General features: G+C 45.5%; 1 protein-coding gene across 2 annotated transcripts in view; it reads left to right on the forward strand.

The window, feature by feature from the left end:
* Positions 1-18,543, forward strand: part of LOC148398579 (P2X purinoceptor 3-like) — a 94,663-nt gene that overhangs the window by 18,135 nt on the left and 57,985 nt on the right. The window contains exons 4-7 of one of the 2 annotated variants that reach the window (XR_015858267.1): positions 8,801-8,902; positions 9,033-9,102; positions 9,220-9,313; positions 15,516-15,620. The gene's annotated coding sequence lies outside the window, so the exon portion shown is untranslated. The remainder of the gene's footprint in view (positions 1-8,800; positions 8,903-9,032; positions 9,103-9,219; positions 9,314-15,515; positions 15,621-18,543) is intronic. The other variant, XM_088374874.1, reaches the window with a different exon arrangement.

The raw sequence follows: 18,543 nt of genomic DNA on the forward strand, positions 1-18,543 counted from the left end.
AAACCAGTGAGGAGCGGAATTTTAAGATGTTGCTGATAAGCACTCTCATCTGCATCATTGAATGGGATGCCACTATGCACCCTGAATTCTTTTTCAAATCTCAAACGAAAATCATCAGTATCTTCGCCAGGCTTCTGTTTTATTCCTGCCAAATGACCATAATTCGCTCGTCTTTGAAATATAGTTCGCACTCTTTGCACAAGACCATTCCATTGTGCTGCATACTCCCCTCCCAATTGATTTTCCTCAATGGGATAGGGAAAAGGCCCTTGATTATTTCTACCTGTATAATTTCCTCTAACCTTCGCCCAGTCTTTTCCCAAGGAGGACATTGCAGCTTCTCCTGCCTCATGTCCATTCAGTCTATAGGAATGTATAATTCCAGCCATGTCCTCTGCCCATTTATCTGGGTCTTCAGCAACAGGGATAACCCCTTCAACTGCTTTTCTTGCCTCTTCCAAAGTCCATGGCCGGAAAACATATGTATGTGGGAGTTGGCCTTCCCCTACATTAGGGTTTGGCACCTGTATCATTGGGCATACATCAACCTTGTCTAAATTTTGAGAAAATCTAGCAGCAGTGGTCAAACTTCTTGTTTGTACAGGACTTCTACTAGCGTGACCCTGACTTCCTTTGCTGTTATATGGGGGGGGATGCAGGTTTGTTAAGCTTGGATACAAGTTTTGCGTACGAGCGGAAGGCCCCTCTTGCTCCTCTGCTCGAGCTGCCCCTTCAGCGTCGGCTGGAGTCGCGGCCGCAGCAGTGCGCCTGCGCACTGTGGCCTCATTGTCTTCCGGCCTGACAAACATAGTCTCAGCCCCATCACCTTTCATCTTTCTATCTTTTGTCTTTTGGATTTGTTCTCTTCTCTCTTGTGAAGCTTTTAACCAGATTTTAGCACAATCCAATTCTCTCTCTTTTCTTTTCTTTTTCAGCCCATTTTTCTTTCTTTCCACACTCTCTTCCAAAACATCAACTACTATCTTCCACACTTCAACTCTCAACTTCCCTTCTACTCCATACTTTTTCTTCCACTTTGGCATATATTGCATACAATTAAGAAATCTACTCGCCATGTACTTCTCATCTCCGTCAAGAGGTAGAGATTTACCGTTTTTATTTCCCATATTAATTCTAGTAGGTTTAGGTTATACAATTTCTTTTTCTCAAAAATATTATTATTATTATTTCTTTATTTATTTGTTTGAGGATCCTCAATGCAGGTTTAAATTGACCTTTCAACAAATTACTAGCCTGTATTATTGCCGTGGATCAATGCTAGAACTGCTATTTAGTCAATTTATCCTACCAGTCACACTCTCAATCACACAAACTCCAGCGCTTTTTAGGCCTATCCAGGGATGAGTGTAAAACCCTCCAAACAGCTGGAAAAACGGACAAAAGAAAAAATCTACGCCCTTCTTCAATTAAGAAAAAGAAGCTCTGTTTTCCTTAGCCCGTTTCTTCCACTGGGACTTGAACCCAAGCTATTCTTTGGCTTGGAAAAACATACCAAGAACAATCTACGCCCTTCTTTGATTAACAAAAAAGAAGCTCCGTGTTTCTTAGCACGTTCCTTCCACTGGGACTCTAACCCAAGCCAGATCCCTCAGCTCGGAAAAACAGACAAAGAAGAGTCTACACACTTCTTCGATGAACGAAAAAGAAGCTCTGCTTTTCTTAGCCTGTTCATTCCACTGGGACTTGAACCCAAGCTGGCTCTCGTGCACACAACTTAAGGCCTTTAACTTACTTGTTCCCTTGGTTCGTTGCACTGCCGGGTCCCGTCAATCCACCTCTGTCAGACGAAGGCAGACCTAAGATGCTGGCCCAGCGAAGAATTCTCTTCCCAGGACTTTCTTCTCCAGGTCCTCCTAATGGACGCTGGCTTGTCGACAATGCAGCACGTCCTCCTTCGTCAGCCAGATAGCGGGTATGAGGGTCCCGGGTTTCGGCACCAAAATGTTAGAGATTTGCTCACTCCAACTTATTTTGCAAGAACCACACGGGAGACAAGCAAGTCCTTTTTAGACACCTGCAGGTGGAGAGTTCACTCGTTCAAGGAATGAAGTCTGAACCCTTGTTCCTGCGAGGGGATATTTATTAAGAGAAACAGAGTGGGGGTTGAGAGTGGGGGTCAGAGTAGACAAATGGCCGAAGCCCCTGGCTGATCAAAGCACAGCAGGGGGTCCTTCACGATGTTGTGTGAACAAAACACTTTGATTGCTTCCTCTGCAGCTAGTCAATCAGTTCAAAAGATCTTAGCACTTTGTTCTACTACTTTCGTTAAGACAGGACAAGCGAGTTTAATTATTACAGGTTACATTCCAACATAATCATAGGATCAAACTAACCTTAAAACACTAACAGAAGTCAACTACGCTCAGATAGGAAAGGAGCTGTACGCCATTCTGTTTGGATGTAAACGCTTCCACCAGTATGTGTATGGCCGCCACGTCATTATCGAAAGTGACCACAAGCCATTGGAGTCTATCATGCGGAAACTTCTCAATGCAGCGCCTTCAAGACTACAGAGGATGATGCTTCAGTTACAGAGGTATGACTTCAACATCATCTACCGTCCAGGCAAAGACATTCCTGTAGCGGACACCCTCTCCAGGAAGTCCCTGTCTGACAAGGACGACAGCCTGCGGCAAGGCATGTATATGCAGGTTCACACAGTCTACAGTAACCTGCCAGTCAGCGACGCCAGACTGAAACAGGTCAGACCCGAGACTGGAAAAGACATTCAGCTCATGGCGCTAAGCGACACTATCCAGAACGGTTGGCCTGAGGAGAGAAGATGCCCTCAGAGCATAGCCGATTACTGGACCCACCGAGATGAACTCTCCCAGATGAACGGCATCCTCTTCAAAGGTGAGAAAATCATCATACCTACCTCACTGCGCACGGAGATGCTGTCCCGGGTGCATTCAGGTCACATGGGCATAGACAAGTGCAAGCAGAGAGCGCGTGACATTCTCTTTTGGCCTGGGATGAACAAACAGATTGAGGACATGGTGGGAAAGTGCCCCATCAGTCTGGAGCACAGAACATCCAACACAAAAGAGCCCCTGATCAACCACAAACTCCTAGGCAGGCCATGGCAAACAGTCGCCACTGACCTCTTTACCTGGAACAATGACGACTACATAGTCACCGTGGACGACTACAGCAGATACTTCGAGCTGGACAAGTTAAACAACACAACATCCTCTGCTGTGATACACAAGATGAAAGCTGCCTTTGCCCCGCACGGAGTACCAGAGAGTGTAGTATCGGACAATGGACCCCAGTACAAGTGCAAAGAGTGTGAGGCTTTCGCAAATGCCTGGGAGTTCACCCACCTCACAAGCTCACCGTTCTTTCCACAGAGCAATGGTCTTGCAGAGAAATCTGTTTCCATCTGTAAATCTCTCATGGAAAAGGCTAAAGCTGATCATCGAGACCCCTATTTGAGCCTCTTGGAGTATCGAAACACCCCAGTGGATAATCTCCGATCACCAGCCCAGCTGCTTATGAGCCGACGCTTACGCTCAGTCCTCCCCAGCACCCGCCAGCAACTCCAGCCCAAGGTGGTCAACCATACAGAGGTTGACATACAGAGGAAAATACACCAGCAGCAGCATCAGAAACGATACTACGACAGATCTTCGAAACCACTGTCACCGCTGCAGGAGGGCCAAAGCATCTGAATGGAAGAGCGTGGCTGTTGGAAACCAGCAACCGTCGTCCAGCCAGCTGGTACTGACAGAACATACCACCTCCGCACAGCTGAAGGACATGAGTATCGGCGAAATAGACGTCACCTCCTGGACACAAAAGAGACAAACAACATGGACAGTGACTTGGATCCCGGCATTGCTACCCTCGCCTCAGAGGCGTCTGAGGCTATCCCTCACACTGTTCCCTACCAGCCACACTATGGACGGGAAGTCAAGCCCAGACGGGTTCTGGACTTGTATTACTATGTAAAAGGGTGTAGGCGGATCGCTGCCCTTCGAAAAAAAAATAAATAAATAATCTTGTCACTGTTCTTTTGAGTGCTTTGAATGTAAAAGAGTTCCAGATTCATTTGTGATGTGATTTTGGTTTAATGATCTAATCAATGATTAGTAATATTGTTTGCGGTATACTACTAAGCATTTGTTTATAGGCATGCACTGATGTTTAACAAGCTAAGTGATACTTGACAAACATGTACACTGTTCCGTTTAATTAATGCATATAACCTTGGTTGTGATTTTGCTATACAGTTAGCCTATGTGATTAACCTGAGATGTTTAGAGCAATCGGTTATGTGTGTTGGTATACTGTTTATCCTACAAGGACTGTATTCTGAAATACATTTGTTTACATTTAAGAAGGGGGATGTAATATTCTCTTAAAATATATTCGGACTGCCAGTCCAGTACCGTTAATTGGGTATCTACCAAATGTCTTGCCTGATTGGTCCGTAGCATTAAGATGACGAAGCACGGAGTGACGTAGCCGGATGTTGGAAGCATACGCCTTCCTGAATGCAACATGTTTTCCTGCTCCCGCAATCTTCATTAAAAGATTAGTTTGCATGTCCTCGTCCTTCTACATTTTGTACCTAGCGTGAGTACAGAATATTACATAGATAAACTATATTTCAAATAACTATAATATAAGCAATAATATTATCAAACCATTCGTGCACTTTAAATCCATTAAATCCATCGATCAAATTCCTCGTCCTTTGTCAACATCGCCGCGCGTGCGCCCTCGTCTTTATTCCACAGATCTAGTATATAACTATATTGTAGCGTTAACAAAGTACAAGGATAGATGTGGGTTTGGTAAACGGCTCTTTATTAAACAACACAAACTTCCAAGCGTGCGGCGGCGTGGACTTCCAGACACGAGAGCTCCATGGCATAGGACCGGGCGTGCGTAATGGCCATGTCCGAGCCCCGTGCACCGTTCGCGGACAGCCACTCGGCCGAGCGCCGGCCCCCGGCTCAGTAGAGTAGGACCGGGCGTGCATAAAAGCATAAAATAGTTTTCCAAACCTTCTATGTCACTCCAAATCCTTAATTCTTTCAAACTCTTTGTCCTCCGTGTCACTTAGAAATGATCACCGCTAATGATGCCGGTAGTCTTTACATGGGTACGATTGTCCTTTATGTAAACAACCGCCGCGGCGCGCCGTGCCACTTGAAATAGTAATCCCTTAATACATCACGGTTCTCCAAACTTTCTTTCTGCTGCTCGATTACTGTTTTCAGCTGCATAATTTACAGCTTGAAGTTTGTAACCTGCAAAATATGAGTTTCTTTTTGGTGCCATTTTTCTTAAGACCACCCAGTTGATGAGTCACGGCCAACGGTGAAATTTAGAGCGCCCTCATCCAGTTTCGTCTGAAAATATAATTTTTTTCAGATGTAGTTTTTTGTTTTGTTTATTTGGTTGTTTTATCAAAGTCAAAGTCTGCTTTATTGTCGATTTTTTTTCATATACCAAGGCACACAAAGAGATTGAAATTATATTACAACTATCCCTCGGTGAGATAGTACACATATGCATACAAGCAACACAAAAAAAAACAAGAAGGCACAAACAATGAATAAATAAGAGTGTTGAATAAATGATAAATAAACAAATAATAATAAATGATAATAATAAATATAAGAGGAGCAAAAATGGAGCAAGTGTACATACAGCAGACAGTGGACTTGGATATGGTGCTTTAAAGTGTTAATTTCTTTATTTGATATTTTATCTATTTTTTATATTTTGAATATGTTCAAGATAAAGATATAAAAGCATGTGAAGTGATCAACTATCCTAAAAATAACATGGGAAGTGGTCAACTATACTTGTAAGTAAGTGATGTCTTAATGATCAAGTAAAAATTTGTGAAAAAAAAACATATATAAGTCGCTCCTGAGTATAAGTCCCCCCCCACCCAAACTATGAATAAAACAGTGACTTATAGTCCGGAAATTACGGTATATACTACATTTCATTGTTACTACTGTCCACTGTTGTGCCATTTGTCCAATCACGGTTTGCTTCTTGTGCGCGCCGTTTGATTGACAGCTCTGGCACGCTCCTTTAAGTTTGCCTCACATCGTACAAGTACCCGTTACGCAGCGGCACGGCGACTAACGGTCGCCAGCAAAAGTATTTTGTTGTCTCGATGACTTATGTTTGGTGTGTTGCTGAGAGAATTTCATTTATGGTTATTTAGTGTAGGGTTACGCGCAGTTAGTTATGTAATATGTGCCGTCTACTAGTGTTGTGTGACGTCAGAAATTGAGCGTTGACATACGTGCTGTATTTCTCTGTTGCAGAACCACACACACACACACACACACACACACACACACACACACACACACACACACACACACACACACACACACACACACACACACGCGCACACCACACACACCCTTCACACGCTTCATACCATAATCACGCACACAAGAATCACATTCACACACCCAAAGACTCACCCATGTACACTACACACACCTGCTCTCACATCCTTACGACCAAACTTGTGCCTATACCCTTTTGCCAGTTTGCCTGTATGCCCCTATGAGCCACAGCGCCTGTTACTTTTTTGCCAATAATTCAGTGAAGCAATCAAAACTGATCCACATCTGCCCTCCTGTGTTCTGACCGACACCTGGGGGCGACAAGAGCAGAACCATCTGAGCCAACCCCCTATACCAGGGGTGCCCAATACGTCGATCGCGATCAACCGGTCGATCGCCTAGTCACTACTGGTGGATCGCGTGACATTAAAATGTTTTGGGGGGTTTTTCGCACTTGACGCGTGCGCAAACAACGGCGCTAACAACACAACACTAACGCTCGCGAGTTCCCTCCAATTGTCAAAAGACAGTGTCAACAGCCTGTCACTGAATCTCCTCAACCGCCCAGTCAGTGATCGGGGTTGTCTTTGATGAACAGCAGCCTGGCCAACACACGCTGTTCTGCCACAGATGCCAGACCAGGTAGCTTCGTGCCCACAATAGAACCTGCCTTCCTCATTAGTTTGCTCAGGCGAGAAGCATCCCTCTTCTTGACGCCACCCCACGCCACCATAAAGAAGAGGGTGCTCGCCACGACAGTACGATAAAACATCTGCAGCATCACCTTGCAGACCTTAAAGGATGCCAACCGCATGAGGAAGTACTGTCGGCATTGTCATTGCATAAAGCGTCCACACGCGCAGACCAGTCAAGTTTGTCGTCCAACACTCCAAGATATTGATAGGTCTGCACTATTTCCACACAGTCTCCATTGATAGTTACCAGCCAAGACGAGGCATGGGCATCCTGAAATCCACCACCATTTCCCTGGACTTGTCGGTGTTTTGGTGCAGGTGGTTGGCGCTCAGGTGTGCAATCACACCCATCACCAACATCTTGTCAGACTGAATGTGTCATGTCTCCTCCCCAGCCGTGTTACTATGTGTCTGTGTGCTCGCCCATCCCCTCCTGTGTGCCCATGATTAGTTTGATTATTCTCACCTGCCTCTTGTTACCTGTCTGCCCCTCATGCCCTGTCGGATCATTGTGCGTTGGTGTTGTCTTAATGTCATGTCTTTTTGTTTCACGTCTTTGTCGGTCAGTCCTGTTGTTGGTTTTGTTCGTAAGTCTGTTGAGTCTGTTAGTTGTTTCCTCCAATAAACCCTGGTCCAAGCTGCACTTGGTCGCCCTGCTCCATCCGACCCGTGACAGAATGGTGTTAAAGGCGCTGAAGAAGTCCAAGAAAGTGATCCTCACAGCCCCTTTTCCCTTGTCCAGCTGAGAGAGAGAGAGAGAGAGAGAGAGAGAGAGAGAGAGAGAGAGAGAGAGAGAGAGAACGAGGACAAAAAAAAAGAGCTGAAAAGAATGAAGTCCAGCCTTGGAAAGCAACCTGAGGGCTAAGAGGTGAAAGGCCAGATGATGGCAACGCTCCGTTTTGAGTTGTCTGAACTCAATAAGAATACGATCAAACGACAGAAGGCCAGCATGGGTGACAATTAGCTGTGTGACCAGCAAGTGTTGCCAGTCGGTAGGGACAATGCCCGGGTGACTTTGGGGTTGTGACTCCAAACTTCTTGAAATTGATTATACTGCCACCGTTGGATTTAAGTCAAACTGTTAAAACATATTATTACTAAATCAACTTGGCATTGCTGTATACAAAATAAATTGATTTCAATTGTTATGCAAACTTCCAGTTTTACCATGTAATCATACCAACAAGCATATTAAACTGTTACTGTTGTATCCAATCAACTGTTAAAACATGTTAATAAAATCAACTGTCATTGCTATATTCAAAACAATTAATACGAATTGTTATTCAAACTTCCAGTTAACATAGGTATTGCTGTATTCAAATCATATGTTATACTGGTCAAATTTCTGCTTTCCTTTGTTTTCAACTTTTATGCAAACTTCCAGTTTATTTGTTACCACTATATTCAAATCATGTTATACTGGTCAAATATATGTTTTTCTTTTGTTACTTTTCTCTTTATGGTTTATGGTGGTATAAGGGTTGCACTTTTTTCAAAAATTTCATTTATTCTATTTACATTAATTTAGATTGTGTATCTGGTAGTGAAATCTTGGTTGTAATCGGGACTGGACTCGATAAGCAGAATTGCTTCCTCCTGCTTTCCTTTTATTTTCCTTTTTGACAAGTCATGTCAAACAAATGTGAAATGAATCTGTAATAAGTGTAATAAGTCTTTATGTACTTGCCAAAATAAACAAAATAAAATCAAAAGAATCTTATGTGACGCGCAATTTTTTGTTTGAAAAAACAGGTATAACCCAAAGAAATCCTGAAAGCAAGACCAGCAGGATTTCAATCTGGACTAATTAAACAAATTAAAATTCAAGCAACTGTAAAGAAGAACCCTCGTATGGTAATTGCACTCAGAAATGTTCACTCCTGATTCAAACCTGTATCTGAACTATATTTCTTTGCTGTCGAGATTTATTGATATATTGTTAATTTATCCATACATTCATGTTCATTCATTCTATGTTTTGTAGAGTGAAGATAAATATATTTGTACCCATGACAGCAACTGTACACGCCTTGTTAACAAGCCAGGAAGTTATGGTGAGTTTATGATCTCTTTGTGCAAGATAATTCATATCAATCTCACAATTAATTTACACATGCAAGGCAAAGTGCACAAAACTAAATTGCAGAAGTGTATATTCTTTCATTGCTCAGGAATTCTTACAGGGAGATGTGTTGCTTTCAAAGCTACTATCAAGACATGTGAACTCAAAGGGTGGTGCCCTGCTGAAATTGATACCATAAAAACGTAAGTGTTGATGTTGCATATGTACATATATACTTCCATGACTTTTTAAACTCAGGTGGATTTCATCCTGGCCAAAAGAAGGCACTCCACCCTTATCCGACAAAACACCACAGCCTCACATTTGGCTGTGGTCCTCCATCGGAAAAGGCTGAGATGCCTCTGTACTCTTGTCGGCTGATGCCTCTGTGCTCTGTTGGCTCTGAGAGTGAAAGACTGTGGCTTGAAAAAGCCAACACAATCACGGTAAAAAGCAAAATCACAATACTGAGAGTACAAAATAGGAATGTAGAAAACCTACACTAAGATGGTAAGCCCAAGGTGAGGGGAACCCACGTTTTCTCTTGAGGTTGGTGCTCACCACCAGTAGGTCACATCAATCTCAACCACCGAGCTTGGTTACAGAGGGGTATCCTGATGACTTTCGGTGAGGGGGTAAAAACGATTTGTTAGTCATCATAGTGGGTTCAGAGCCATGCTTTGTCTTGTTCCTTACCCAGAAAATGTTCATCCTACCAGAAGCATCAATGCCTACATATATTTTATTCTGCCTTTGTCTCACTCAAGATTTCCCGTGGTATGGACATTTAATTTTTTCTTTATTTTCTCAAGTGTTACAAAACAAGAGAGTGATTTTCTAAAGCAGGGCTCACCAAGTCCGTTCCTTTCGGGTAGGCATGGGACAATAAACAGTTTCACGAAATACCACGGTATTAAAAAATACCATTGGATTAAATAGCCACGGTATGATAACCATGAAATTGGTTTTGATGGAGCTACTTTCTCATCTTAAAGTGCAGCGCTCCCTCCCCCGCCTTCGCTGGTTCACACAGAAAGCATGGCTGCTGCAGGTGGCAGAGAAGCGCCAACACAACTTTTCCCCCCTGCCAATAGAACTAAATTGTCTGTGTGGGATTTTTACGGCTACAGAAGACTGAGGACTACGGCATTGAAGAAGATGGATTCCTATTTGTAGAAAATGTCTCAGAAAAGTGAAAGACCTCAAACATGATGTGTTCTCTCCGGGAACATCACCCATGTTTCTACTCAGAATTGAAGGTAACTTCAATTTTAGTTGTACAGTATTTGTGAAAAATATATTATGAATAGACTGATAAAGTAACAATTGCATGTTTTTAATAACGCTAGAGAGAACATTATCCCTCTCGTTTTTCCCTTTACATATTGTTTTTTAATCAACAAAACTGGGCAAAATGCCACATTCAGATCAGTTAAGTTTATACACTATGATTATGTTGTGTCTAACTTTAAAATCACCAGTGGCTTGTACAACCTGGCGCCATGTGGCACATTTGGATATCAAAGCAAAAATAGCTTGTAACAATTTGTGTGTGTCTGTAGTGCACAAACATACGTAGTTCTAAAGTTTGTTCCTTCAAATTAACTGGAATATACATACATATAGATACAGCATATATACAGTAATCCCTCATTTATCGCGGATAATTGGTTCCAAGACCATTCGTGGAAATCCACGATGTAGAGAAAATATTTTGTTACAATATCCATAAAAGACTTTTATGAACCTTTATTGTATTTTTAACACTGTATTGTACTTTTACGTGCTTTTTTTTGTATTCAAAACACGATTGTAAACATTTTAAAGTCACACAGATTTTCATAAACATTATTTACATAAATGAGAAAATAAAGAAAAATGAAAAAGAGAAAATAAATTGTTATAATATCCGCACGAGACTTTTATGAACCTTTACTGTAGTTTTATACACTTTATTGTTTTTTAAACTTTTTTGTATTTTTAAGCACTTTTGTAAAAATTTTAAAGTCAAACTGACTTTCAGCAACATTCTTATTTATTTAAATAAATAAGAAAACAAATAAGTGTTGATATATTGTTACAATATATCAACACTTATTTGTTTTCTAACTCGCCCCTCCGCGAGTCGTCACCTTATCGTGGTGGAGGGGTTTGCGTGCCCCTATGATCCTAGGAGCCATGTTGTCGGGGGCTCCATGCCCCTGGTAGGGTCACCCATGGCAAACGGGTCCTAGGTGAGGGGTCAGACAAAGCACGGCTCACCCAAGCCCCTTATGATGAAAACCATAAATGGACTTTGTTTTCCCTCGCCCGGACGCGGGTCACCGGGGCCCCCCTCTGGAGCCAGGCCTGGAGGCGGGGCTCGAAGGCGAGCGTCTGGTGGCCGGGCCTTCGCCCATGGGGCCCGGCCGGGCATAGCCCGAAATGGAAACGTGGGTCCCCCTTCCCATGGGCTCACCACCTGTGGGAGGGGCCGAAGGGGTCGGGTGCAATGTGAGCTGGGCGGCAGCCAAAGGCAGGGACCTTGGCGGTCTGATCCCCGGCTGCAGAAGCTGGCTCTTGGGACATGGAATGTCACCTCTCTGGCTGGAAAGGAGCCCGAGCTGGTGTGCGAGGCAGAACGATTCCGACTAGATATAGTCGGACTAGCCTCCACACACAGTTTGGGTTCCGGTACAAGCCCTCTCGAGAGGGGCTGGACTCTCTTCCACTCTGGAGTTGCCCACGGTGAGAGGCGTCGAGCAGGTGTGGGTATACTTATTGCCCCCCGGCTGGGCGCCTGCACATTGGGGTTCACCCCGGTGAACGAGAGGGTAGCCTCCCTCCGCCTTCGGGTGGGGGGACGGGTCCTGACTGTTGTTTGTGTCTATGCACCAAACAGCAGCTCAGAGTACCCACCCTTCTTGGGGTCCCTGGAAGAAGTGCTGGAGAGCGCTCCTTCTGGGGACTCCATCGTTCTACTGGGTGACTTCAATGCTCACGTGGGCAATGACAGTGAGACCTGGAAGGGCGTGATTGGGAGGAACGGCCCCCCTGATCTGAACCCGAGCGGTGTTCTATTGTTGGACTTCTGTGCTCGACACGGATTTTCAATAATGAACACCATGTTCAAACATAAGGGTGTCCATGTGTGCACTTGGCACCAGGACACCCTAGGCCGCAGTTCGATGATCGACTTTGTAGTCGTGTCATCGGATTTGCGGCCGCATGTTTTGGACACTCGGGTGAAGAGAGGGGCGGAGCTGTCAACTGATCACCACCTGGTGGTGGGTTGGCTCCGATGGTGGGGGAAGATGCCGGTCCGACCTGGCAGACCCAAACGCTCTGTGAGGGTCTGCTGGGAACGTCTGGCAGAATCTCCTGTCAGGAAGAGCTTCAACTCCCACCTCCGGCAGAGCTTTTCCCACGTCCCGGGGGAGGCGGGGGACATTGAGTCTGAGTGGACCATGTTCCGCGCCTCCATTGTTGAGGCGGCCGACCGGAGCTGTGGCCGTAAGGTCGTTGGTGCCTGTCGTGGCGGCAATCCCCGAACCCGCTGGTGGACAACGGCGGTAAGGGATGCCGTCAAGCTGAAGAAGGAGTCCTATCGGGCCGTTTTGGCCTGCGGGACTCCGGAGGCAGCTGACAGGTACCGGATGGCCAAGCGGAACGCGGCTTCGGCGGTTGCTGAGGCAAAAACCCGGGCGTGGGAGGAGTTCGGTGAGGCCATGGAGAATGACTTTCGGACGGCTTCGAGGAAATTCTGGTCCACCATCCGGCGTCTCAGGAGGGGGAAGCAGTGCAACGTCAACACTGTTTACAGTGGGGATGGCGTGCTGCTGACCTCGACTCGGGACGTCGTGAGTCGGTGGGGAGAATACTTCGAAGACCTCCTCAATTCCACCTACACGCCTTCCATTGAGGAAGCAGGGCCTGGAGACTCTGAGGCGGATTCTCCAATCTCTGGGGTCGAAGTCACTGAGGTAGTCAAAAAACTCCTCGGTGGCAAGGCCCCGGGGGTGGATGAGATCCGCCCGGAGTTCTTAAAGGCTCTGGATGTTGTGGGGCTGTCATGGCTGACACGCCTCTACAACGTTGCGTGGACATCGGGGACAGTGCCTCTGGATTGGCAGACTGGGGTGGTGGTTCCCCTCTTTAAGAAGGGGGACCGGAGGGTGTGTTCCAATTACAGGGGAATCACACTCCTCAGCCTCCCTGGTAAGGTCTATTCAGGGGTGCTGGAGAGGAGGGTCCGTCGGGAGGTCGAACCTCGGATTCAGGAGGAGCAGTGTGGCTTTCGTCCTGGCCGTGGAACAGTGGACCAGCTCTACACCCTCGGCAGGATCCTCGAGGGTGCATGGGAGTTCGCCCAACCAGTCCACATGTGTTTTGTGGACTTGGAGAAGGCGTTCGACCGTGTCCCTCGGGAGGTTCTGTGGAGAGTGCTTCGGGAGTACGGGGTGCCGAGCCAACTGATAAGGGCGGTTCGGTCCCTGTATCACCGATGCCAGAGTCTGGTCCGCATTTCCGGCAGTAAGACGGATTCGTTCCCAGTGAGGGTTGGACTCCGCCAAGGCTGCCTTTTGTCACCGATTCTGTTCATAATTTTTATGGACAGAATTTCTAGGCGCAGCCGAGGTGTTGAGGGGGTCCGGTTTGGGGACCTCAGCATCGGGTCTCTGCTTTTTGCAGATGACGTGGTGCTGTTGGCTTCTTCAGGCCGTGATCTCCAGCTCTCGCTGGAACGATTCGCAGCCGAGTGTGAAGCGGTCGGGATGAGGGTCAGCACCGCCAAATCTGAGTCCATGGTCCTCGATCGGAAAAGGGTGGAATGCCCTCTCCGGATCGGGGATGAGATCCTGCCCCAAGTGGAGGAGTTCAAGTATCTTGGAGTCTTGTTCACGAGTGAGGGGAGGATGGAGCGTGAGATCGACAGGCGGATCGGTGCAGCGTCGGCAGTAATGCGGACCCTGTACCGGTCCGTTGTGGTGAAGAGAGAGCTGAGCCAAAAGGCAAAGCTCTCAATTTACCGGTCGATTTACGCTCCTACCCTCACCTATGGTCACGAGCTATGGGTCGTGACCGAAAGAACGAGATCTCGGATACAAGCGGCCGAAATGAGTTTTCTCCGCAGGATGTCCGGGCTCTCCCTTAGAGATAGGGTGAGAAGCTCGGTCATCCGGGAGAGACTCGGAGTAGAGTCGCTACTCCTCCACGTTGAGAGGAGCCAGATGAGGTGGCTCGGGCATCTTATCAGGATGCCTCCTGGACGCCTCCCTGGGGAGGTGTTCCGGGCATGTCCCACCGGTAGGAGACCCCGGGGACGACCCAGGACGCGCTGGAGAGACTATGTCTCTCAGCTGGCCTGGGAACGCCTTGGGATCCCCCGGGATGAGCTGGATGAAGTGGCTGGGGAGAGGGAAGTCTGGGAGTCCCTCCTAAAGCTGCTGCCCCCGCGACCCGACCCCGGATAAGCGGAAGAAGATGGATGGATGGATGGATATTGTTACAATATCCACATGAGACTTTTATGAACCTTTCCTGAAGTGTGAACGTGTCTGGCTCCTCTCTGCTCTTGCGTGCTGGCCGGCTGACGCGCCCCTGCGGCCCAGCACAAGGGCATCCGCACAAGACTTTTATAATTTTATTTTTATACACTATTGTACTTTTAAATACGTTATTGTATTTTAAACACTTTTTTAAACTCTTTAAAGTGTAAAGGTGTCACGGCTCCGCTCTGCTCTTGCTGTGCTGACCGGCTGACGCGCCCCCGCAGCCTAGCAGCGCATAGGTATCCGCATAAGACTATTATAATTTTATTTTTGAACACTTTATTATACTTTTAAACACGTTAATGTATGTTTAAATACTTTTTAAATAGCTTTAAAACGCTTGCTATGCCCTTCTGCTTTAATGACGCACGACGCGAGCTAGCTGACCGGCTCGTCAGCTTACCTCGTAGTCCTGCTCTGCCGGCATTTCAGCCCTCCTTGTTTCCTTTAAACTCTCCCAAATAAAGAGCCCTTGTTGCATTTGGTTGTTCTGCTTTGTTTGTGACAGCAAAACGAAGCACGAATCAGAGATGCTGCTGATTCTGCTGACACAAACAAAGTGGAGTAGTGGATACGTATTAGGAGATTGAGATAAAGCCAGCTCTTATAGCTCTAGGCCAATCATAGGGAAGGATACAGATCAACATGTTCCCATTGGTCTCCTACCGGCCAATAGTTTGCTGTGAAGTCATATAGACAGACCAAGCTCCAAGTGACGCAAAAAGACGCGATGCACCGAATATATCCGCAATATTTGTTTTCATAAAAATCCGCGATGCACAGATTCCACGATTGGTGAACCACGAAGTAGAGAGAGATTACTGCACTACAATTACACATTTATTTCATCAAATATTTTTTGTTTTTATTGCAGGGCAAAGCCTCGCACCCTCACAGTGGAGCCACATCCAAAGCTTTAGAACAGCCAACAATTGAGCAGACATTTGCAAGATAACTCTTGCACTTTAAAATCACCTAAGTATGCATTTATTTATTTATTTATTTATTTATTTATTTATTTATTTATTTATTTATTGTAATGTACTATGAAGCTTTATTTTCTTGTGTGGTATATGTTTTTTGCTGCTTCGCTGGTCTCCAAAAAACACTCGGTGATCGGTGGCTGTTTCCCGACGAATGAGCACTTCAGAGACCCACGGCTGATTGGGAAAAGATTTTAGTCAACCGATGTCAGAGTGAAGTCTTTCCAAAAAGTTGAGTGGCCCCAGGCATGGATGTAAAAAAGCCTCCCCCAAAAGAGAGAGCGAGCGAGAGCGAGCCCGCGCTAGAGCGAGCCCCCCCTGGAACGAGCGCCCGCTGGAACGAGAGACCCCCCTCTTGTCAGGCCCGTAGCTTTTATACCTGACAAGAAGCTGATGTCACGGCTTTGGGTAACAGCTGTAGTTTTCAATCTACTAGTTTACTTCAGTCCTAAAAAGGAGATCTTGACCAGCGCTGTTGGTGATGGACGACAACAGCCACTTTACCTTATTATAGGATTGCACACATTGCTGGAACTGAATTCTCCCTGGTCACGGACAACTGGCCCTTCTATCTTCTACTAAGTACTTATACACTACTGAAACTAAAGCTTCTCTGTACAGCAAATATAGTTTGATAGTCTTACTGCTACTAGTGGATCATCTAGTGCAACATACAGATACGCATAAAGTTCAAAATTCACTTCACTTGTTTAAAATATATTGAAGAATATAACTGTTTAAATAAATGTTAAATAATTTCAGCACAAGTGCAATATGAAGCTTTTTTTCCCCAATAAAAACAGTTAAAAGAAAACAGTTGAAAGTGTTCTATGTAATTTTGTGGTATGACAATGCACCACTTCATTTTTGGTCACTTATGTTCTGTGTAACAAAATGTGTTCAATGGAAAGGTTTTTCTTTTCTGTTAATATTTTTTTTTATATAAACTTTAAAAAAAAAATGTTTTTGCGTCCCGAAATGGTGATACTTTTGCCTAAGGTTATGTTGAATTTGGTCCACAACTTTGGAAGTGCCCTACCCGTGCTTCTTGGCAAGGCCTAGAGCCAATCACCTGTTATCCAATTCACTCACTGCATGCTTGTTTTCTTTCTTCAGTCATAGGAAAAGAATAAGAGACCAAAACAAAAATTAAACTTACACAGGTTGGTTGAGTTCAATCAAAATTCTTGTTAACAAAGCTCTGTTATCAGGAAAAGTATAATACAGCGCTGGGCTTTTCGTCCCACAATGCTCGCAAGCAGAACATTGCCATTCAGAAAGAACAATGACAAAGTTCCTTGGTCAGTTTATATTCAGTTGCACGTGCCGGTGGGGGGTGAGCTTGATGAGTGATGATTCCATGGGGGTGGGGGCAAGTTTGGTGAGAGGTGATTCCATGGGAGTGGGGGCAAGTTCGATGAGAGGTGATTCCATGGGAGTTGGGGCAAGTTCGATGAGACCTCATTCCATCTGAGTGGAGGCAAGTTCGATGAGAGCTGATTCCGTGGAAGTGGGGGCAGTGAGGGGCGATTCAGTGTGTGTGGGAGGTTGACTTGGTGGGGGGCTGTTATTTTTCCAGCTAGCTGCTTCTAGTCTTTCGGCCTTGGCGATCACCCTTTGGCCGGGTTCTTGGCTGTTCTTCTCCTGCCGCTCTCCTTCTGGTACCTCTGCTGGTTTTGAGAGAATGAATGAGAATGAGAATGCCTTTTATTTGTCATTATAGATAGTATAACGAGATTGGAGGTGCCCAACAGTGCAAAAAAAAAACAATAAAGTACATAGGGAAAAAAAATAGTATAGAAAAATAAGACTGAAAAAGTGGGGATCGTCTTATATTCGGGGTCGAGACATGATACCGATTTTCACTTGTGCGCAGCGGTAAATTAAAGGTTGCTAGTATCGACTGAGTATGTTGCTGTGATCGTGTGCGTCTTTGACACAAAGTGAGTTAAATGCAGAGACAAATTTCACCGCACCCAGTTGTGTGTGTGACAATCATTGGGACTTTAACTTTATATACATTTCATTGTTACTACTGTGGTATATGGTTTTAGTTGCTTCGCTGGTCTCCAAAAAACACTCGGTGGTCCGTGGCTGTTTCCAGAAAAATAAGCACTTCAGGGACCACGGCTGATTGGGAAAAGATTTTATTCAACCGATGTCAGAGTGAAGTCTTTCCAAAAAGTTGAGTGGCCCAAGGCATGGATGTAAAAAACCTCCCCCAAAAGAGAGAGCGAGCGAGCCCGCGCTAGAGCGAGCCCGCGCTAGAACGAACCCCCGCTGGAACGAACCCCCCCTCTTGTCAGGCCCGTAGCTTTTATACCTGACAAGAAGCTGATGTCACGGCTTTGGGTAACAGCTGTAGTTTTCAATCTACTAGTTTACTTCAGTCCTAAAAAGGAGATCTTGACCAGCGCTGTTGGTGATGGACGACAACAGCCACTTTACCTTATTATAGGATTGCACACATTGCTGAAACTGAATTCTCCCCCCGACCAGCAAATATAGAATAGAATCGTGTCACTGACGCCAGGTGGACATTCTAAGGCCACCTACAGGAATAGAGAGGGAATTCCAAATTACACTTCACTACTGTGCACTGTTGTGCCGTTTGTCCGATCGCGGTTTGCTTCGTGTGCGCACCGTTTGATTGACAGCTCCGGCGCGCTCCTTTAAGTTTGCCTTGCATCATACGAGTAGCCATTACGCAGCGGCACGGCGACTAACGGTCACCAGCAAATGTATTTTGTTGTCTCGATCAATGACTTATGTTTGGTGTGTTGCCGAGAGTATTCCATTTATAGTTATTATTATTTCTTTTTTTGCCAATAATTCAGTAAAGCAATCAAAACTGAACCACGTCTTCCCTGATGTGTTCTGACCGACCCCCGGGGGTGAAAAGGGCATAACCATCCGAGC

Source organism: Syngnathus floridae, chromosome 4 (genome assembly GCF_059516105.1).
Source record: "Syngnathus floridae isolate MCC-2025c chromosome 4, RoL_Sflo_1.0, whole genome shotgun sequence".
NCBI classification, from domain to species: domain Eukaryota; kingdom Metazoa; phylum Chordata; class Actinopteri; order Syngnathiformes; family Syngnathidae; genus Syngnathus; species Syngnathus floridae.